We start from the raw sequence: 22,427 nt of genomic DNA on the forward strand, positions 1-22,427 counted from the left end.
GATGTAAACTAAAAGTTAATAAAACATTTGATAAAGTAAAAATAAAAATAAAAAAGTAAAAAAAATACATAAAAATAGAATCACTTCAAAGGGAAAAAATAAATAAAAAATAAAGATGTAAGAGAGGAATATATTGGGATAAGGAGAAAGGGAAAGATAGAATAGGGTAAATTAGCTCACATAAAAGAGTCAAGAGAAAGCTATTACAACAGATGGAAAGAGCAGGGAGGTGTAAGGGATTGAGTCAACCTCACTCTCAGTGGATTTGGCTTAAAAAGGGAATAACATACACACTCAATTGGGTATCTTACCCTACAGGAAAATAGAGTAAAGGGGATAAGACGGAGTGATGATAGAAGGGAGGGCAGAATGGGGGAGTATGGATAGTCAGAAACAAACTCTTTTGAGAAGGCTAGTGTCAAAGGAGAAAATAGAATAAGAGGGGAGGAATAGGATGGAGGGACATATAGTTAGTCTTTAATAAAGTGACTACTATAGAAATGTTTTGCATAACTACAAATGTGTCAGCTATACTGAATTCTATGTCTGCTCAGCGGGGATGGGTGAGAAGGGAAGAAGGGAGACAATCTAGAACTCAAAGTTTTAAAAACAAATGCTAAAAATTGTTTTTTTTTAATAAGCAACCAGGAAATAAAAGAAACAGGCAATGAGTTATAGAAATCTATATTGACCTACAAGAAACGAATGGAAGGTGGGGGGGAGGTGGCATATAAGGGAGAGTAACCTGGGGGAAGGGGTAATTAGTATGCATGTCATCTTGGGGTAGGTGTTGGGGAGAGATGGGGAGAAAATTAGGAACTCAAAATCTTATGGAAATGAATTTTGCAAACTAAAAATAAACAAATTCTGGTGGAAAAAAAGAAATAGACAACAAAACTTTAATAGTGAGGGTCCTCATTCTCCCTTTATCTGAACTAGATAAATCTAATCACTAAAGAAACAAGAAAGAAACTCAGGAGGTGAATAGAATTTTAGAAAAGGTAGATATGATACACATCTGGAGAAAATTAAATGGGGATAGAAAGGCATGTGTCTTTTTCTCAGTGGTACATATCACCTACATAAAATATGGCCATGTGCTGGAGCATAAATACCTCACCATCCAATGCAGAATGGCAGAAATATTAAAAGCATTCTTTTCAGATCATGATGCAATAAAAATTATATGTAATAAAGAGCCATGGAAAGAAAGACTAAAAATGAATTAGAAACTAAATAATTTAATCCTAAAGAATGAGTGGGTCAAACAACAAATCATAGAAATAATAACATCATCCAAGAGAATGATAATAATGAAAAAACATACCAAAACATATAGGATGCAGCAAAAGCAGTTCTTAGGGGGAGTTTTATATCTCTAAATATTTACATAAATATAATAGAAAAAGAGTATATCAATGAATTGGGCATGCACCTAAAAAAGCTAGAAAAAAACAAATTAGAAATTCCCAATTCAATTCCAAAATAGAAATACTGAAAACCAAAGGAGAGATTAGTGAAATGAAAATTAAGAAAACTATTGAACTAATAAACAAATAAAGAACTGATTTTATAAAAAAATAAAATAGATTGTTCTGTGGTTAATTTGATTTAAAAAATAAAGAAAGAAGAAAAACAAATTACTAGCATAAAAAATGAAAAGGTTGAATTCACCACCAGTGAAGAGGAAATTAAAACAATAATTAGGAGCTATTTTATACAAGCGTATGCCAATAAATTTGACAATCCTAGTGAAATGGATAAATATTTATCAAAATAAATTGCCCAACTTAACAGAAAAGGAAATACTTATATAATCCAATCTCAGAAAAATGAATTGAACAAGCCATCAATGAGAACACCTAATTCCAATACTATATAGACTATGGAGTGAATTCTATCAAACATTGGAAGAACACCTAATTCCAATACTATATAGACTATCTGGAAAAGCAAGCAAAGTTGGAGTCCTACCAAATTCTTTTTATGATACAAATATAGTACTGCCACCTAAACTTGGAAGAATTAAGACAGAGAAAGTTGTATACCAATTTCCCTAATTAATATAGATGCAAAAAATTTAAATAAAATATTAAGGAAAAGGATTACAGGGTCTTATCACATGGAATAATACACTTTTACCAGGTAGGATTTATACTAGTAATACAAGGCTGGTTCAATATTACGAAAACTATCAGCATAATTGACCTTATTAACAACAAAACAAACAGAAACCATATGATCATTGCAGTAGATGCAGAAAAAGCTTTTGACAAAATACAACACCCATTCCTATTATAAATCATAGAGAGCATTGGAATAAATGAAGTTTTCCTTAAAATGAGAAGCAGCATCTGTCTAAAACCATCAAAAATATTATATGTAATTGGGATAAGCTAGAAGCATTTTCAGTAAGATCAGGGCGAAACAAGGATGTCTATTTTCAGCAAAGTTATTCATTATGGAACTAGAAACATTAGCTTTAGAAATAAGAGAAAAAGCAGGAATTGAAGGAATTAGAATAGGCAAAGAAGAAACTAAGCTATCACTCTTTGTAGAAGATATGATGATATACTTAAAGAATCCTATAGGATCAAGTTAAAACTACTTCAAATGATAAACAATTTTAGCAAAGTTGCAGGATATAAAACCTCATAAATCATCAGCTTTTCTATATGTTACTAACAAAGCCCAACAGCAAGAGATAAGAAGAAAAAATTCATTTAAAGTTACTGTAGACATTATAAAATATTTTGGGGTCTATCAGCCAAAACAAACCTAAGAACTACATAAATATAATTACAAAACACTTTTCACACAAACAAAGTCACATCTAAACAATTGGAAAGCATCTGTTGCTCATGGATAGACCAAACCAATATACAAAAATTGATAATTCTATGTAAATTAATTAACTTATTCAGTGCTATGCCAGTCAAACTACCAAAAAATATTTTATATAGCTAGAAAAAAATAACAAAATTCATCTGGAAGAACCAAAGTTCTAGAATTAATGAACAGAAATGCTAGGGAAGGTGGCCTAGTCATATCAGATCTTAAATCGTATTATAAAGAACCAATCATCAAAACTACTTGGTATTGGCTAAGAAATGGATTGGGGGACTAGTGGAATAGGTTAAGTACACATGACACATGACACAGTAGTCAATGACTATAATAATCTACTGTTTGATAAGCCCCAAGCCCCAGTTTTTGGGATAAGAACTCACTATTTCACAAAAACTGCTGGAAAAATTGGAAAACACTACGGCAGAAACTGAGCATTGACTAATATCTTACACTTTATGTAAAAATGAAGTTTAAATGGGTTCAAAATTTAGATATAAAGTTTGATACTAGAAGCAAGTTAGGAGAGCAAGGAATAGTTTACATGTCAGATTTATGGAAAACAGAAGAATTTATGACAAAGCAAGAGACAGAGAATATTATAAAATACAAAATAGATAATTTTGATTACATTATATTGAAAAGTTTTTCGACAAAAAACCCCAGTACAACCTAGATTAGGAGGAAAGCACAAAATTGGGAAATACTTTTTTATAATCAGTGTCTCTAGCCACATTTCTGAAATACATAGAGAACTTAGTCAAATTTGTAAAAATGCAATCATTCCCCAACTGATAAATGGCCAAGGGATATGAATGGGCAGTTTACAGATGAAGAAATTAAAGCTATCTGGGGCAGGTAGGTGGCACTGGCCCTGGAGTCAGGAGAACCTGAGTTCAAATGTAGCCTCAGACATTTAACACACACACACACAAAAACTAGCTGTGTGACCTTGGGCAAGTTAATTAACTGCAAGTGCCCTACCTTCCCCCCTCCAAAAAGAAAAAAAAAGGGGGAGGGGGAGAAAGAAATTAAAGTCATCTATAGTCATTCAAAAAAAAGCTCGAAATCACTATTGAATTAGAGAAATGAAAATCAAAATAACTTTGATGTTTCACCTCGTCCTCTCAGATTGGCCAATATGACAGAAAAAAGGAAAATTATAAATACTGGAGATGTGGAAAATTAGAACACTAATGCATTTTTGGTGGAGTTGTGAACTGATCCAACTATTTTGGAGAACAATTTGGAACTATGCTGAAAGGACTTTAAAAATGTGCATATCCTTTGACCCAGCAATACCACTTCTAGGTCTATAGCCCAAATGAGATCATAAAAATGGGAAAAGGACCCACATAGACAAACATTTTTATAACAGCTCTTTTTGTGGTGGTCAAGAATTGGAAATTGAGGGGATGCCCATCAGTTGGGGAATGGCTAAACAAGTTGTAGTATATGAATGTAATGGAATACGATTGTACTATAAGAAATGATGAGCTGGAGGACTTCAGAAAAACCTGGAACTGATGAACTTATTTATATGAACTGATGCTGAGTGAAGTGAACAGAACCAAGAGAACACTGGACACAGCAACAGCCACATTGTACAATGACAGACTTTGACAGACTTAGCTCTTCTCAGCAATGAGGGTTTCTAAGACAACTCTAAAAGGTTCATGATGGAGAGTCCCATCCTCATCCAGAGAAAGAAATATGGAATCTGAACACAGGTCAAAGCATGCTATCTGCTCTCTTTTTTGTTGTTGTTTTATTTTTTTCTTTCTCATGGCTCCCCCCATTCATTCTAATTCTTTTATACAACATGACTAATGTGAAAATATGTTTAATGAGAATGTATATGTAGAGGCTATAAAGGATTACACACTACCGTGGAGAGGCTAGAGGGAGGCACAGAAAAAGTTAAAACTTATGGAAGTGAATACTGAAAGCTAAAAATAAGTTGATTTATAAAAAAAAGACTCATAAAATAATGAAGAATGAAATGAGAAGAATCAATGAACCATTATATACAATAATAGCAATATTGTTCAAAGAATAACTGTGAGCAACTAAGTTATTCTGAGTATTATAAATACTCAATTCAACAAGGATCTATGAACAAAGATGCTATTGACATCCAGAGAAATAACTGATAAATAGAGGTATGCATAGTATGGTTTTACATATTACACATGCATATGTGTGTATCATATGGTGGCCTTCTCTAGAGCAGGGTAGAGAGGAAGGAAGGGAGATTGGAAATTAAAATGTAATAAAAAATAAATTGAACTAAAAAGAAAAAAAATTAAAAATTGAAAAACTGATGGTATTATATACAAATGTAAGTATTTGCATTTAAGGTCAGCTTTGTAGGATGCTTTATTTAGAGCATAAACATTATTGTTCCCTTAAAGCATAAAATATTCAGATATTTTTATTTCCCTCATATGTGGTTGCAAGACCAGATGCAGCAGAGGGTGTCATACTTTCCTCCACTTTAAGAAAAATATTTTTAAGTTATGGAATAAAACAAACATTTCTATAAAAAGATGATTGCATATGAAACTGCAAATCTATTATGTAAAAATTGCTATTCTTTTAAAATATATAATAGTTATCATGCAAAAATAAAAGAGCTCCCCATCATAGAACCCAGGTAATCAGTGAAAGTTCCTGTATATTTCTCTCTGCTAGTCATTTAAACTTCATTACTCTTAACAATCTTCTCCTTCAGACTAGTCTCACACAACTATCTATAGCCCTGGAGTAAGAATCCATAGTTTTCCTTAACAGGGGAAAAAGCACCCTGGGAATCCTAACTTCCAGTTAGCAATAACTCCAACTTTGGAGACTTTGTGATGGGAGAGGGTAAACGAAATGTGCTGTCTGGACACTAATGAGTCAGGTCATCCTTTTGGGAGCATTCTGCTGCTGGATTTCTGAAGCAGGGACAAAAAGGTAAGGGCTTTCTCTTTGTTAAGAATCTCAACACATAAAAAAAATGCTCTAAATCACTATTGATTAGAGCTACTATGACAAAAAAGAAGAATAAAAATGTTGGAAGAGGTGTGAAATAATTGGGATGCTAATGTACTGGTGGTGGAAACGTGAACTGATACAATCATTCTGTAGAGCATTTTGGAACTATGTCCAAAGGGCTATAAAACTGTGCATACCCTTTGATCCAGTAATACCACTAGTAGGACTGTATTCAAAGAGATAACAAAAGGGGGGAAGGTCATTTTACAATATAGATGCCTAGTCCCAAAGCCAAAATATGAGAGATTAACACTGATGAAATGAGCAATAAGAAATTCTCCTGAGAAAATGTCCTCTTTCTTCATGGCTCTACTTTTCCTCATATTTAAAGAAAAGGAACATATAGTGTGCCAGAAATGAAATTCCTGGGGGGCAAGGGCTATGTTCTCTAGCCCACTGGACCAGTCCAAAATCCAGTCCACACTTTTCTCAAAGCCTCCACTTCTTTTGCTCCTTCGAGCAGCTTCTTCCTTCAGACTGAGAGCTATGGTCCTTGCACGGGTGTATGTCCACATCAAACATTATTTGACCGCCTTCTTGTGGGGAAGGGCTGTAGAATTGTCTCTGGAGTTGCTTGGGTCTGATTCAGGGTGGGCTTCCAGGATGATCTTCTCTGTGTTTCCATTGTGAATAGCAGAGGAGGACACATGCTCCAGACCCCTTTGGTTTGTTTGCTTGTTTGCCATTTCCATTCATCTGGAGCTCCACCCAGGAAATGTTAAAGCCCATGGGTGCGGCCTGAGGCTGCTGGCCCTCCTCCTTGTTGTTGCTGTTGTTGCTGTTGGGCATGGCAGCTGCTCTATCAGTGGGGTCTATGTGATCAGGAAGTTCTGACTGTGCTATAAGAAATGCTGAGCAGGCAGATTTCAGAAAAACCTGGAAAGACTTACATGAACCAATTCAGAGTAAAGTGAGCAGAACCAGGAGAGCATTCTACATAGTAACAGCAATATTGTATGATCATTGATCAAATGTCAATGACTTAGCTATTCTCAGCAATATAATGATCCAAGAAAATCCTGAAGGACTAAAAAATGAAAAATGCTATCCACCTCAAGAAAAAAAGGATTGTTGGAGTCTGAATGTAGATTGAAGCATAATATTTTTGACTTTCTGTGTTTTTTTTTTCCACTTTGGGTCTGTCTTTTCTTTCACAACATGACAAATATGGAAATATGTTTTGCCTAATTGAACATGTATAATCTATAAAAAATTGCTTGCTGTCTTAGGGGTGGAGGGAGCTGAGAGGAGGGAGAAAAATAGGAACTCAAGATATTTTTTTTTCAAAATGAATATTAAAATTGTCTTTATATGTAACTGTTAAAAATAAAATATTATTTTAAAGTTAGGTTTCATCATAATAAGACAAAGAAATTCCTTGTTTTTATTAAAAGTGGAGACTAAAAAGGTATTTACATTAAGGTTAGAAGGCACGAACGTTAAATGCATGCTAAAGGATGGAAACACATTGCAAGAAACTGTTGACCTCCTTAGGACAATAACTACCCTCAATAACAATATGCACTGCTGCTGCATCACATTTAACTTTTAATTTAGGAGCTCAATCCACCAAGGAAGACAAACAGTTCAGTAATGATAAAATAGAAGTCAGCCAATTTAAAGGATTTTCAAAGATAATTTTGACCATCTGTGATTTCATTTGTAACATTGTTACAATAAATAGCTTCTTTTAAGTCTAGGGAACAATATAACAGACTTGAAGATGCTTGTAATTCCTTTTCAGCTTTAGGAAGTTTACTTTTCATGAAAATTTATGAGTAAAATAACAATTGTTTTCAGCCCACAGTTAGGAAATTTCTTAACTTTTAGATAAATGTTGGGATATCTGCATAACTTCACATTCATATCTATCTTTAGTTAACTACTTGTGATTGAGGATAATTTCAGCTTAATGGGAAAATGATTAATGAAGCCATTATGATTATATTATATCTGTGACAAGGGTCATTGGCATGAGAAGTTAGGGAAGAGCTGACCTTTTCTTCAGACTTCCCTCAGGCTGAAGCTTCTAATCTGCAATGTTTGTAGGATTGATGAATCCTCCTTGATATGTTCATTTAGTTCCACAAGTCAGTCCTTATTGCAAAACCCCTTAGGAAGTACTGGAATGTTTTACTTGTTCTAATCTCTGAAAGTAATAACTTTGCAATACACACACATGTGTGTGTGTATGCACAGATACACACATATACATATATGACCCCTTGGTACTTCAATTTGAAGAACTTTTCCCATATTTAAGGTCTGTGAGTGAGTTTAATTGATCATGCAACTTATCACTTACATTAAAACCATCCATTGTGCCCAAGTACCTCTTAAAATTTCTACCTAATGCATTGACTTTTGAATCTAATCCCCATTTCAAATGTGACTGCTATAGAGATTCAAGTTGGGAAAAATCACAATCTTGGTGTAGTTAAATGTCCAAGTAACCTGGATGTTAAAGTGAAGAAATGAGGTTTGGTAAGTATAAATAAAAGAATAATACTAACTGTGACTTGTGCATTAGAGATGGTAGGACTTCAAAATCCATGAATTGTATGTTCAGAAAAAGGAGAGGATTTTTCATGTCTAAATGTGAGGGATAAAAAATAGCCTGAATGCAGCACAAATTTCCATACACCCATGGTATTGGGGCAGGGAGGAGTAGGACAGAGGAAGCTTTCTCAGAGTATTGAGTAGAACTTTACAGAGGACTTATGGAAGGACAAGGATAGTGTGGCAAAGAATGAGGGGTGGAAGAACTCTGAACTTTTTTTTGCCGGAGGAAGTGTCAATATTGATTAGATCATTCATGCCTTCTTAGTATAGCATGTTTATTGGCCTTGGTACCATAGTTTATAGAAGTCTGGACCTAGAGTCAGGAAAATGTGAGTTAGAAACCTGCTAGCTCTGCAAATCTGGACAACTCAAATAATCTCTCTCTCTGTTTCCTCATTTTCAAAATGAAGATAATAATATCCCTTAAATCACAAGATCTGTGAGAGGATCATATAAATAAGAGTGTGAATGTATGTGTGTATGTATGTATGTATGTATGTATGTGTATCACTGCTATATAAAGTACAAAGCACTTTTATATATATTATATGTAAAATTCTTTGCCTTAAAGTCCTCTATAAATGTTAGCTATTTTTTATTATCTAAGTAAACACCCTCAGTACCATAGTCTTTTAGATCAATTACAGACATATATCCATGTGTGTATATAGGATTTGAATATATATGTGTATGAATTTTTTGTTCAGTTGTTTCAATCATGTTTGACTTTTTGTGACCCCATTTGGGTTATTCTTGGCAAAGATACTGGAGTGATTTGCATCTCCTTCTCTAGCTCATATGTGCATGTACACATATGTAGACATAGATATGTATGTATATGTGTATGTATGTATATATTTATATCATTTTGTAGGTTACTTTGTGAATATTTTTTACTTTTATCATCTATTCCCAAGATGTGAATCAATTTCTTTCAATACCACCCTTCTTGCCATATGTGATAAATAATGATATACTCAAATAAAATTTCTATTTCCATTTCCTTTGGAAAAAACATTAATTCACACATCTTAGGTTTCTTCTTTCTTACTTGGATCTGATACCATACAGTTTTAAAAAATATATAATCCATATTTCATATATCTTTTGAACTAAACTATGTATTTTTTCATTTTATTTTTCCAATGACCATTTTTCTATCCCACTACTTCATTGAAAAATAAAGAACCCTCCCCCCTAAAAAATACTTGAAATATACATACATACATATGTGTGTATATGTCAAGTTAAATAAATTCCCACAACTAAAAACATATCTCAGTTTATGCCCTAAATCAATAACTTCTTTTTTTAATGGGTTAAGTAGCACATTTCACCTATCATTTTACAGAGTCATGTCATAGCTAGTCATTGCATTTATAGGAATTTTTCAAAGTTGTCTCTGTGATGATTTTATTATTATATAAATTGTTTTCTTTGTGCTCCTTACCTTACTTTGGGTGCATTCATACAAGTCACCACAGGTTTCCCTCCCCACTTTAAATGTCTCCATCATTTCTATAATGCAATATTAGTATTCTGTTAAATTCACATATCAAAATTCATTGTTCCACTTCCCCAATTGATGGGTGATTCTTTAAGTTCCTAGTTCTTTGCCACTACACACCACCCATATAAATACATTAAAATAGTTTTGTATATATGGGTGTTTTCCCCCTTTCTTTTATGTCTTTGGTTTATAGATCTAACAGTGGTATATGTGGAACAAAGATCATATATTGTTTACTAAATTTTGTATATATTTCTTAACTATTTTTCATAATTGCTGGGTCAGTTCACTCCACCAATTCACTAATGTATTTGCTTCCCCACAGCCCCTCTAGCATTTGTCATTTTCATTTTTGGTCAACTTTGCCAACTAGATAGATGTGAACTGAAATCTTACAGCTGTTTTAATGTGCATTTCTCTAATTATTTCTGATTTGGAGTATTTATTTCTACAGCTTGAATTTATTCCTTTGAAAACTGTTCCTTCATATCATTTGACCATTTTTCAGTTGGCAAATACCTAATTCTTATGAATTTGAATCAGTCCCCTATATATTTAGAAAATTAGTACTTTATCAGAAAAATCATATATTTAAACAATGAAAAAAATACTTGTATTTTAAAATACTTGTATTTTCAGTAGGAAAGAAAAACCTCAAACCTTCATTTATAATAAATGGTCATTTTTAATTTCAGCCTTCAGTTTTTCTTCTCTATTCTTTCAGTTATATGGCCCACATTTCTATCTGTTTGCTTATGCTAATTTGTAATGATTCCACTTTAAATTCACTCATTCCATTTCTATGTGATTTTATTTGATACATTTGATGCACTTTCAGATAATCTTGTTATACCTATGAAACAACCTTTCAAATCATGCCCAATTCTGCTAACTCTCCCTCCAGTGCTTTTCCAGTACAAAAGAGTTTTATTAAGTTGTATCTATATTTAAGATGGATGGATGGGGGGATGACAGAAGAATATCTAAGTGTGCATGAGATCAGCATGGAATATGGCAGAAAAAAGAAGCACTATACCATGCCCCATACTTTTTTTGACATGTTATTGAATTGCTTAACCCCAAAGAGAGTTGAGAGGTGGTGCTTGAGGTCACTAATTAAGAGTATTAATAACTGACACAATATTATTTGTTAAAAGCCAATAAACAGTCATCAACTCAAAATTTTTAGGACATTTATAAACCAGAAGCCCCAAATTGGAATTTAATTTTTCACATTATTGAAGTCTGGCAAATATAGATACTGATATAATGTCTTTTAGCCTCTTCTATACATGAAAATAACCATTGAAGCAGCAGTTTCATCTTCAGGATCACTCGGGAGATAAGTGGCTTGGTGTATCTTTTTTCACTACTGTTATCTGTTATGATTATTTTCAGTTATGTTTAGAAATACCATTAGATAATTCTGACAATGGTTTTACCACTGTAGTGGCAAATCATGATGTGATAACATATCATGCCTTCATGGTGTTATTAGAGATGCTACCTGTGGGATATGGGTTTAATGTGGTTCAGGAATAGCCTCAAGTCTCCATTGACACAAAGACATCACTTTGCAATCTGGGACAAACTGAGAAAGCTAACAATTATTTAATGAGAATACTTTGTGACAATTGATCCATGAAATTACAAAGTATTAAGAGACCACCAGCTTGTTTTCCCCTATTGTGTGAGGATTCTGATTTAGAGTTCAACTTATATATATATAGGTAAACTATGTTTTTTTGCTAAGATATTTTAAGATGGTTCAAATACTGTATTTTTTCACTGAATATTTTTCTACTTGAAATATTTAAAGCAATGTCTATGTTTAGTTATAAAAACTGGAAAGTACAACTGACATGTAGACAACTTTAATCAAGTATACATTTAAAACATTTTTATCTCCATCAAAGTATTAATGCTCAGTTAATATCCATTTATTTTACAGTACCATATGTAAGTCAAGCTAAGCTGATTTCAATGTACCATAGCTAATCATGACCATAATATTAAAAAAAACTTGTTCTAATAAAAGAGGACTGTGAAATTACATCAAGGATAATTGGAAGAAAGTAGAAAATATTTGGTGACTACAGCACAAAATTTGGATCTACAGGGTTGCTTTGTTTTGTTTTGTTTTTGGTCCTGCAGAACATGATTTTGGTGTGCACAGACAAATGCACAGTATTCTAAGAGAAGGAATAGCAATGAGTATTTGTCACAAAGAAGCATTCTGTCAGTGTTTTTTATTGCAGACTCACTCCAGATACAAGAGTTTATATGCATATGTAGTGAAACATTATTTCCTTTCATTACTAGCCATTGAAGAACTAGAAATTGAGATATGCAATGTAAAGAAGATTGCTATGTCACCTGCATGGAAGTGCAAAGATATCAAAAGACAACATGAGGTGAGAGAGTTGTATTAGGCACTAAGAATTGGAAAAATGATTAAACCTATTTACATACATTTAAATTTTGATTCCCCTCTCCTTTACTCAACAAAAATGCATTTTTATAAGATGTAACTCATTGTTTCTTGGAGACTACCATTGTTTGGGGACAATGTGAGTGAGTACTGTACAACTGCAGAGAATATAGTGTGAGCTGAAGGGTAGAGCTGACCTCACAGAGTCAGGCATAAAAACATGCATATGTCTCCAACAAACATGCAAGACATAGAATAAAGCCTTTGTGAAACTTGAACATCTATTGTTCATTTAGATAGTGACCCTCTCAGTTGTGACTCTGACCATATCCAGGTATCATCCTTTTGAACTCCGTTCATGATCATGGTACTGATTCTGCTTCTAGGCATATTTTCCCCCACTCTACTGCCTCACCTCAGCTCCATGTTTCCTGAGTTCTGATTTTAGTTCGATATTCTAGGCTTCTGGCCCTTCTTATCTGCAACCAGGGAAGTTTCTACTTATGCTTAGTCTCAGCCCATGTTAAGTCCCATCAGAAACTTAGGCCTAGGGCTAGGAGGAACAAACCAATTGTCTGCCACCATTCATGACAGTTACTGTAACTATGACCATTTCATTTAAGGGACAAAGAAGGAAATTCTGTTACTTAGTCAACTTAAATAATCCAGTCTTTCATTACTTCTCTACGCTACCTGAATTTTTAAAATAAATTGATAGAATAAAGGGAAAGTTATTGTTAGTAATCTATTGATGTAGATTTCCTCTGTTTGCTGTTGAAGAATGAGAAGTTAGGCATTATACTTTTACTCTTTGTACTAATATGTAAATTCCCATGTCAAAATTATATGAAGTGGCCCTAATAAATAGAATGTAAGCAGCAATGCTTTTAAAATGTGCTACTGATTAAAGGCTGTATTTGTCTTCTACTTGACTTTCAATAGATTGTGAAAACAGTAGCTATCAGTTACATAGTGACAGTACTTCATTGTCTAAAGTGTAACTTTGAGAGAGGATAAGAAATAGGACAAATGACATAGAAATAAATTTCAAGCTATGTTCCCTCTGATATCCTTAAATGTAAATGAAGTGAATACTGCTCAGTCTGTGTCTACTTTACGAGAATAAGCTGGCCTAATCAGCCTTTACATTGAAACATAGGATATTGGACAATAGAGATAATGTGTGTAAGGGATATTTGGCTCAGTAGGAGAATATAGATCACAAGACTAGAATATGTGTTGGTACCTTTCTAGTCTATCAGTGAAAAAAACATATACTCAAAAAGAAAGAGATCACATCTGCCATCCACCCCTTGTTTATACTACCTACTGTATCATAAAAGAACATCAAATTAGGTTGATACAACCTGTTCTCTGCAAAGTATATTGCATTTTTCCCCTTTTCTTGGTGATTATGGATTAATTGGTGATTTCTAGCATCTTCCCAACTACTGAGGAATAGTTGAAAATCTTGTGATTTCCAAAGTCAGCTCCTCTCCATTTTTCTACTAATGTGTATATTTATGCTGTTCTTAGGATAAATATCTTGTCTCAGAGTTTGTGTTTTTGAATAGAAAATATTCCAATTTATCAGCTAACTAAGGGACTGTCATCCAGAATTTCTAAAGAATATTACTCAGAATTCTGCTGTGTCATCTGTTACTATTAGTTTTATACTATCTGGAGGTAGGTAGAATATTTTCTCCAAGAAGCCACCAAAGACTCAAAATATTTTGGAAGATTTGAGAAAAGAATGATATAGAAACAATAATGAAATCATTTTAGATTATTGAAGATTAGTTGTTCAGAAGGAAAGAAAACAGAATTGAAAAGATTTTGTTGGTCAAAAATAAAATCCTGGACTTAATATAAATACAGTAAAAAGTAAAGCATTTGAAAAGGGAAATAATTCATATTAAAAGTATAATGTGATTAAACCCAAATTAAAAGAAAACAAAGTTAAATTGAAAACCTTCTGTAATCCCTACAATTAGTAAATATTTTTAATAAATATATTTAGGTTGCTCAGAAAACATCATAAATATGATTGTATTAGGATAAATTTTAAGGATGCAATGGTAATGGTAATTTGAACATCTTTCCTTCCCCTTAATAGGCCAAATGCAATCACATGGAACCCATGGGGGGAGGAGCTTGTTGAAAGGGTAGAACAGGAAGGGTGGAGGAGGAAGGAGCAGGAGAGATCCAGAAGAGCTGGGAGCAAGCAGCATGGAGGCAGAGCAGCGAATGTTAGTGAGAGAGGGGTATTTTTGCTTAAGGGGGCCTGTTTTGTTTTGATGGTCTGATGGAGGAAAGGCTTGGGAATGTTCATGTGTACATTGGTTATATGTACTAACTTCTTGGTTGTTATGATGGATTTGGCTTTCTGGTGCTGGGATTCGACTTTCTGGTATTTGAGTAAATGTTTTGGTTCTGTCTTCCATTTGGAGAGTCTGCTGCATTTTGTGATTCACAACTACACCAGCATAATCACAGCCACTGTGGGCACTGTGAATATTTCATTGGTATTATATGGGGTCATTTTACAAATGATTTTTATTATATCTATTTATAAAAACAATCTTATACTGGTAGTATCACTTTTCTTGAGGCATGTTTGAAGTATATCCCTATAATGACATGATAATTAAACCTCAAGTTTCAGGGCAGGGTGTGATTTCTAGACAATGTTAGGGTGAGGGTGGGTGGGGGGAAGGAATTTGCCCTATAATTACAACTTTGCAATAGAAAATGAAGAAAATATGAATTAGGTTGTCTCCCTCAGCCTCCCTCAGGTATTGGTATAAGGTACCATTCTAGTAGTTAGGTGGGTAGCTAGATGGCATAGTGGATAGAACACCAGGCTTGGGATAAGGAAAACTAATTTTCACAATTTACTGTAAGGTTTATAAAGAGTATTATACATATTGTCTGTTGACACTACAATTCTATGAGGTAAATTCATTATTATGATGATAATTATTATTTTGGGGATTAAGGAAGAAAATATCAATTTAGAATACATTTAACTCTATTTACACTAAATAAACTTACTTTGAGAAACAACCACATTTTGTGTATATACCAATCAATTAAAATTTAAAGAAGGCAGATCTCCTGAACCATCCTGAGTCAGGATTTCCTTCAAGTTGAGTTATCAAAGCATCTTCAGCCAAGATTTCCATTAGACCTAATGAATGCTGATGCAAGGAATGATAATAACCCTTTCCTTTCAAAGGGTCAAAGTCGGAACAAGCTGGGCTAATAATCCAAGCATGGGAACACTTTCATTTCACTCCTGGCATTTTTTTTTTTTCAGCCAGATAGTCACCCTCTAAAATGCTTCCCTCCTTTGATGGAAGAATCAATCATCAGATGAGAAAGTAAATGTGCTTGTGATTTTATCTGTGTACGAAGTTCTGGTCAGAAATCTCCTACCCAGTGCAGATAAGCAACTATCCTGCCCCTGAGAGTTTTAGTGATACCTGGAGGCCCAAACTGTTATGTAACTTTTCAGGGTCACAGGTGTTAGATTTGAACTCAGGTCATCCTAGTCCTGTAGGCTGACTGATGTTTCAGATTGCCAAGGATAAGAATGAATAGAACTGCTTTACATTTGGCTAAGTCTTGATGGGTTAGTAAGATGAAGGTAAATATGTGTGTATATATATATACATATATATGTACATATACATATATACATGTATACATGTATATACACACACATACATATACACTTACACATATATACATATATTTAAAAGGAATAGGAAGTTGTACATAATCGATACGCAGTTTTTTGTCCAATAACTATGTTATAGAAATACTTGTTTTATTTGATAAATTAAAAATGAAATAAACAAAAATTTAATAAATAATACATTATCATTAAACTCAGACTTTTCTTCTAATTATGAAAACTCAGATATGGTTTTTGTGTAGATTAAAGTATTTAGTTCAGTTACATAGAAAAAATATTGTTTCCAAAAGTTCCATATTAGGTCAAAAAGTTTTTGAGTATATGAACTTTTGATTGATTTTCACATTATAGAATGAATTACAATCTAGTAAAGTTGAAACATATCAACATACACATATTAAAATGTGCTATTCAAGAGAATCACTGTAATTCTAATTAGCACAAAAGAAATTCAGAAGTGATATGACAATAATTCTGCTCCATAAAGGGATAAGAGAGCTATCATCCCACAAGGATAAGTAAAGTGTTTTCTAAAATCCAAATTACTTAATGATTTGATATTAATTAACCATGTGTCTACCACTGCCTCCCCTACTACATAGCACACTGTCCTGTTCTTGGCAGGTGCTTGATAAATTTTGCGTCTTTTTTTTTTTTTTATTTAGTTGAATCAGCAAAATGACTGATAAAATAAAGGATAGTTTGGGAATAGAAGATAATAGTGTAAGGCTGTAATGACACTTGACAATTTCATTCTCATTACCTATCACCCCCCCCCCACCCCAAATTAAAAGTAAATACTGTATTCAACATTAGGAGAGATGCCAGATGATGTCTCATTTTGCCCAAGGTTGTAAAGTGTGGTGCCTGGCTGACTTCCTTAAAGAGAGAGCATAGTACAGTAGAAAGAGCACCATGCCCAAAGGGCAAGGAGGAGGTTTGATTTCCAGACTTACTTAACTTTAGTAATATCAAGTTATGTAAGGCACCTGGGTAGCACAATGGCTAGAGTGCCAGACCTGGAGTCAGTAAGACTTGAGTCCATACCACATTACATTGTAAGCTCCTTTCCAGAGAGACTGTCTTTCTTTGTCTTATTTGTATCCCTAGTGCACTGAATAAATATGTTACTGTATCATATCGCATTATATTGTTTTGAAATGTATCATGTCATGTTGTACAATTCAATACTGATTTTTATTGTATAAATAACATATTGCTTAGTTTTGTACACCAGTCTCATAGAATTATGACTTATATGATCTCAGGCAGGTCACTTGACTTCTGTTTGCTTACCCATCTTCAAAATGTGGACGATAATAGCACCTACCTTCCAGAGGTGTTGGGAGGATAAAATAAAATCATATTTTTAAGTGTTTTGTAGACTTTAAAGTTTTATATGACTCTAGATAATTATATCATTATTTACTTCCTTGCTTATAAAATGAAGGTGTTGGATTAAAAGGTTGCTAAGACACATTCCACTTCTTAAATTTAGTTCTCTGATTTTACCCTAAGTCATTTTGTCATCATACTCACTTAATACAAATATAGCAGTCACATTAATCAAAGGTGGCTCTTGAAGAAAAGTTAGGATAGATAGTCTTTCCTTTCCAAATTCATGCAATACTTAAAAGAGACATAATATTAGGCAGGTGCTTGTTGAGCTAGGTGACTTCAAAATGGATAGATGATTTTTATATACATATATGTATATATATTTACTTACGTTTTTCTTTTCTCCATGGAGATTCAAAAGAATAGGTGTTAATTTCCTACATTATATTTAAAAAGTGCCTTTAATTATTGATTCATGACTGAAGGGACATTAGAGATCTTCTAGGTCAACACTCTTATTTTGCAAAGGATGAAATTAAAACCCAGGGAGCATAATTAAGTTACTTGACAGTAATATTAGGGACAGACATTATATGAATTGTACAACAAGGATTTGAACTCACATTCTAAAACTATTTCCTCTATTCCATACTGCTTCACTATAAAAAATCTGAGAAGGCATTGAGCTATACATAAAAATCTTCTGGGATCTGGGTCCGGAGTGATGGATGGAGAAAGGGCAAAGAGAACCAGGGTAGAATTCTAATGAAAGATCAAATGGTCATATATTTACATGATGTTACAATTTCAAAGCACCCAAAAAGAAAAATATCTTGAAACAGATTCTCAAACACTCAACTCTTATCCAAAAGAAGTCCCTTTTAAAAATCTTTAAACAATTCACCATTTAATTAAGATAGGAATTTTGGTGGGGGGGGGGAAGCAGCTAAAGAAATAATTTTTCATATAATAGTATTATTTTATCTTTAGCAAAATTTTTAATCCTAGTTGTTAATGCACTTGAAATTTAATACACTAAAATTGTTTCCCTAACAACTCAGGGTGGTAGCAGCATAATAGTATGAGTATATATTAATTCAGCATTTAATTCATAGTGGTTTTTTTCCTTATAACAAGAAATATCCCCATTTTGTGGATGGAAAAATTATAAAACTAAAGGATAGTTGAAAGCATCTAATTAATTATCAATAGTGATGGGGTTAGAAGCAAAATAGAGACATCCTGAGACTAAGGTTATTGGGCTATCATCTATCTCTAAGTATTTTTTTTTAAGCAATTGGAGTTAAGTAACTTGCTCAAGGTTACACAGCCAGTTATTTCTGGGTGTGGTGCTGAGTATCTGAGCCTGGATTTGATCCAGGTCATCCCAACACTGGAGCCGGTGCTCATACTTGCTGAGCCACCTGGCCACACCTAAGCAATTGGGGTTAAGTAACTTGCTCAAGGTTACACGGCCAGGTGTTTCTGGGTGGGTGTGAAGTGTCTGAGCCTGGGATTCAAACTCCAGTTCTTCTCAACACTGGAGCCAGTGCTCTTACTTGCTGTGCTACCTGGCCGCCCCTCTAAGTAATTTTAATAATAAAATTTATTTGAAAAGAGGAGAGGGAAGTTGTAGGAAAATATTTATGTAATTTACATCCAAGAACTTCTACTAGATAAGAATTAAGTGTTTGAGAATCTGTTTTAAGATTTCTTTTTTCCTTTTGAGTGCTTTGAAATTGTGACATCATGCAAATGCCTGACCATTTGATCTTTCATTAGAATTTTACCTTGGTTATGTTTCTGTATCACTCCAGACCTAATTTTTTTTTCCAAACTGTAATTTTGATAGATTTCTTTTAAATCTATGTTTCTGTCCCAAAATTATTCTAGCAAAAGAGTCATTATTCTGTGTGTATATTCGTGTATATATGTGTATGTTCATATGCATGTAAGTGTATATTTTCTTTTAGTCTGCCAAAGAAGTATATGGCATATTATGAATATTTTTTTCTTAATTTTGCTCCATGTTTCTTTGGGAAGCTTTGGAAAACTTATATTGTAAAAATAAGTCATTCCTTTTATTTATTTTGTTTTGTTTCTTAATGCTGTTTTTGTGACCATCATTTTGTTTTATGTGTGACAGAATTTGCCTGGGGTTCTTTTCTCCTTCTAGACTCTCTTCATCTTCCTAATTGCTTATTGATCTGAGACTTAAAGGTTTTGCTTCTACCCACTGAATGCAAAATATTATTCCTATGTATATGTCAACAAGTCCTTTTACTGGACAAAATGATGACGCAATATTTTGTTTTGTAAAGACAGCAAATACTTCTCTAGTGATCAGTATAATTAATAATCACATTTATAAACCACTTTATGTTTTGCATAAAGTTTCCCTTATGATAATATTTTGAGGTCAGCAATGTAGAAATTATTATTCCAAAGGCTCTCACAAATATATATATATATATCAGCCTCCACACCTGTCATATTCCTATTTCCTTAAAGGATACTCATTCAGTAGGCTAGGTGGCACAGTGAATAGAGCACCAGCCTTGGAGTTAGGAGGACTTGAGTTCAAATCGGGCCCCAGATACTAAACACTAACCTTGTGACCTTGGGCAAGTAACTAAACCCCAATTGCCCTGACTTCCACCCTGCAATAAAGCAAAATAATAAAAAAAAAAATTAAAAAAAAAAGAAAACTCTCCTCCATGCATAGGTTTGCTTTCTTCATTCCAACCTCAGAAACAATATCCAAGACTCCCAAGGGTTATCCATGACTTTGCACCTTTACAATGCCTATCTATGTATACTCTTATTCTTCACACCAACTTTGGAGTATTCAGAAGAACTCCAACTAAACAAGAGTTCTCTTACTTTATATACTTAGTATACAATTAGATGGGCTTGCATTCACCATCCAAATATGAAATGGTCACAGGCCACAGAGGAGCTCAAGAAGAATTTTGAAAATAAAATAAGAGAATTGAAGGAAAAACTAGGAAGAAAAATGATAATGATGCAAGAAAATTATGGAAAGTGAGTCAACAGCTTGCTAAAGAAGACCCAAAAAATTCTGGAGAAACTAACACTTTAAAAAGTAGACAAACTCAATCAAGATACTCTAAAATAGATCCAAACAAATGAAAAAATAGAAACCAATGTGAAATATCTCATTGGAAAACCACAGACCTGCAAAATAGATCAAGGAAAGATAACTTAAAAATTATTGGACTATATGAAAGCCATGATAAAAAAAGAACCTAGAAATCATCATTCAAGAAATTCTCCCTGATATTCTAGAACCAGAGGGCAAAATAGAAATTGAAAGAATTTATCAATCACCTCTTTTAAAAGATTGCAAAAAGAAAACTCCTAGGAATATCATAGCCAAATTCCAGAGTTCTCAGGTCAAGGAGAAAATGTTACAAGCAGCCAGGAGGGAACAATATTACTATTGTGGAAACACAATAAGGATAATGCAAGATGTAGCAGCTTCTACATTAAGGGATCAAAGGGCTTGGAATATGATATTCCAGAGGTCAAAGGATCTAGGATTAAAACCAAGAATCGTCTACACAGCAAAATTGAGTATAATGCTTCAGGGAAAAATATGGTCATGCAAAGAAATAGAGGACTTTCAGGCATTCTTGATGAAAAAACCAGAGCTGAACAGAAAATTTGACTTTCAATTACAAGAAGCAAGAGTATCATGAGAATGTAAACCAGAAAAAGAAATCATAAGGAACTTTTAAAAGATGAATATTTATATTCCTACATGGAAAAATGATAATTGTAACTCATGAGACTTCTCTCAATATGAGGATAATTGAAAGGAATATATATATATATACATATATATACATACATATATGTATAGGATGGTGTATGTGTATATATGTGTGTGTGCATATGCATGTACATGTATACATAGACAGAGAGCACAGAATCAGTTGAATATGAAGGGGCAATATCTTCAAAATAAAATTAAGAGGTGAAAGAGGAATATATTGGAAGAAGGAGGAAGGGAGAGATAGATTAGGATAAATTATCTCATATCAAAGAAGCAAAAGAACACTGTTACAATGGAGAGGAAGAGCAGGAAGGTGAAAGATAATTGGTCAACCTTACTCTCATTGAATTTAGCTTAAGGAGGGAAGAACATACACATTCAATTGGAAACCTTACCCTACAGGAAAGTGGGGGTGAGGGTGGGGTAGGAGATAAAAGGCAGGATAAATTGGGGGAAAGGGTAGTTAGAAGCAAAAACTTTTGAAAAGGGACAGAGTAAATGTAGAAAATAGAATAAGTGGGGGGTGGGACAGGGTGGAGGGAAATATAGTTAGTCCTTCACAATATAACTACTAAGGAAATGTTTTGCATAACTACACATGTACAACCTTTGTTAAAATGCTTATCTTCCCAGTGGGGGTGGTTGAGGAGGGAAGAAGGGAAAGACTCTGGAACTCAATGTTTCAAAAAACAAATGTTAACACATGTTATATGCAACTGGGAAATAAGATATACAGGCACTGGGGTATAGAAATCCATCTTGCCCTACTAGAAAGTTGGGGGGGGTGTAATGGAGGAGGATATAAGAGAGGACAGATTGGGGGAAGACATATTAATTAGGCTTGCTATTGTGGGGTGGTTGCAGGGGAGAGACAGGGAAAAATGTGTTACTCAAAATCTTTTGGAAATGAATTTTGAAAACTAAAAATAAATACATGTACCTTTCGGCATGTATTACTTTTGAAGCATCTTCAAGGCTGTGTTTTGTTCAACCAAGTCAAATTTGTTGTTTGTTTGTTTTAAATCAAGCAGAAACTTATTCTCTAATCCTTTTTCAGTGGAGCTTCTATATCCTATAACATCTTCAAAGGATAACCTATTTTAAAAATCAGATTGTTCTGTCATGCATGTATGAAGAAGGTTCTCAAAGCATGCAAAAAGTAATATTCATGAAGAGTTTGTAAAGATGAAAAAGTAAGCAC

The 22,427-nt window shown here is 33.6% G+C and overlaps 1 protein-coding gene and 1 pseudogene across 1 annotated transcript in view; both read right to left on the reverse strand.

Annotated features, from left to right (window-relative positions):
* The window catches only part of FSTL5 (follistatin like 5), a 1,185,743-nt gene that overhangs the window by 1,008,492 nt on the left and 154,824 nt on the right, over positions 1-22,427 (reverse strand). The window lies entirely within an intron of this gene.
* Positions 6,086-6,675, reverse strand: LOC138168966 (BCL2/adenovirus E1B 19 kDa protein-interacting protein 3-like pseudogene; annotated as a pseudogene).

Source organism: Petaurus breviceps, unplaced genomic scaffold (genome assembly GCF_028583685.1).
Source record: "Petaurus breviceps papuanus isolate PSGF00001 unplaced genomic scaffold, PetGlider_PUasm1.0 126, whole genome shotgun sequence".
In the NCBI taxonomy this organism is placed as follows: domain Eukaryota; kingdom Metazoa; phylum Chordata; class Mammalia; order Diprotodontia; family Petauridae; genus Petaurus; species Petaurus breviceps.